The following is a 2,390-nucleotide window of genomic DNA, read 5'->3' on the forward strand; positions in this document are numbered from 1 at the left end:
CGGTTATAAAGTCAAAATTCGATAACTAAACTTGAAATGTAATGTTTCTTACTGGCTATTACATCAACTTAGAAGCTTCTTCTGTGTTCTGCTATGGTGCTTTTAGTGTCTCCGCATTCCGCAGCACGCGACATAGCTTGGCACAAAATAAATGTAACCGTTTGAGAGAGAAGAGCGGCCAATGTGACTATCTGACATCAAGTCGATTCGACAGCAAATGACGAAAACTGGCGGATTTCTTAGGTTTTTACCACATATGAACACTTTTCACTTTCTCCCGTGCAACGCTTGTGCTAGTCCACCCTTCTTGCAAAATCGTAAGGTCCTAGTTCACGTCCAAGGAGTAAAAGCCAGCTAAAGAGCAAAAAATCGATAACTAAACTTGAATTGTACTGCTTCTTACTGGCTATTACATCAACTTAGAAGCTTCTTCTGTGTTCTACTATGGGGCTTTTAGTGTATCCGCATTCCGCAGCACGTGACCTAGCTTTGCACACAATAAATGTAAGCGTTTCAGAGTGTAGAGCGACCAATGTGACGATCTGACAAAAAGTCGATTCGATAGCAAATGACGAAAACGGGCGGATTTCTTAGGTTTTTACTACATATGAACACTTTTCACACACTCCCGTGCAACGTGGATGCTAGTCCTACCTGCATGCAAAATCTTAAGCTCCTAGCTCATGTCCAAGGCACCAAAGCCGGCTAAAAAGCCAAAAATCGATAACTAAACTTGAATTGAACTGCTTCTTACTGTCCATTACGTCACCATAGAAGCTTCTTCTGCGTTCTACTGAGGGGCTTTTTGTGTCTCCGCATTCAGCTGCACGCGACATTGCTTCGCACAAGATAAATGTAACCGTTTCAGCGAGATTAGCGCCAAATGATACCATCTGACATTAAGTCCATTCGATAGCAAATGAAGAAAACGGCCGGATTTCATAGGTTGGTACTACATATGAACACTATTCACATTCCCCCGTGCAACGTGGCTGCTAGTCCTCCCTTCATGCAAAATCTTAAGGTCCTAGCTCATGTCCAAGGCACCGAAGCCGGCTAAAATGCCAAAAATCGATAACTAAACTTGAATTGTACTGCTTCTTACTGGCTATTACATCAACTTAGAAGCTTTTTCTGTGTTCTACTGAGGGACTTTTAATGTCTCCGCATTCCGCAGCACGCGACATAGCTTTGCACACGATAAATGTAACCGTTTCAAAGACAATAACTGCCAATGTGATGATCTGACAAAAAGTCGATTCGATAGCAAATGACGAAAACGGGCGGATTTCTTAGGTTTATACTACAAATGAAAAGTTTTCACCATTTCCCGTACAACGTGGCTGCTAGTCCTCCCCTCATGCAAAATCGTAAGGTCCTAGCTCATGTCCAAGGCAAAAAAAGCTGGCTAAAAAGAAAAAATCGATATCTAAACTAGAATTGTACGGCTTCATACTGGCTATTACATACTTAGAAGCTTCTTCTGTGTTCAACTATGGTGCTTTTAGTATCTCCGCATTCCGCAGCACGCGACATCGCTTTGCACACGATAAATGTAACCGTTTCAGAGAGAACAGCGGCCAATGTGACCACCTGACATTAAGTCGATTCGATAGCAAATGACGAAAACGGGCGGATTTCTTAGGTTGTTACTACATATGAACACTTTTCATATACTCCTGTGCAACGTGGATGCTACTCCTCCCTGCATGCAAAATCTTAAGTTCCTAGCTCATGTCCAATGCACCAAAGCCGGCTAAACAGCCAAAAATCGATAACTAAACTTGAATTGAACTGCTTCTTACTGTCCATTACATCAACATAGAAGCTTCTTCTGCGTTCTACTAAGGGGCCTTTAGTTTCTCCGCATTCCGCAGCACGCGACATTGCTTTTCACACGATAAATGTACCGTTTCAGAGAGAAGAGCGGCCAATTTGACGATCTGACATTGAGTCGGTTCGAAAGCAAATGACGAAAACTGCTGGAAGTCTTAGGTTTTTACTACATATCAACAATTTTCACATCCTCTCCTGCACCGTTGGGGCTAGACCACCAATCGTGCAAAATCTTAAGGTCCAAGCTCATGTCCAAGACACCAAAGCTTGCTAAAAAGTCAAAATCTATATCTAAAACTAGAATTGTACTGATTCTTACTGGCTATTACAGCAACTCAGAAGCTTCTTCTGTTTCTACTATGGTGCATGTAGTATCCCCGCATATCGCAGCATGCGACATAGTCTTTGCACTCGATAAATGAAACCGTTTCAGAGAGAAAAGTGGCCAATGTGACGATCTGACACTAAGTCGATTCGATAGCAAATGACGAGAACAGGAGGATTTCTTTGGTTTTTACTACATATGAACATTTTTCACATTCTCCCGTGCAACG

Source organism: Schistocerca gregaria, unplaced genomic scaffold, assembly GCF_023897955.1.
Source record: "Schistocerca gregaria isolate iqSchGreg1 unplaced genomic scaffold, iqSchGreg1.2 ptg000407l, whole genome shotgun sequence".
Taxonomy (NCBI): domain Eukaryota; kingdom Metazoa; phylum Arthropoda; class Insecta; order Orthoptera; family Acrididae; genus Schistocerca; species Schistocerca gregaria.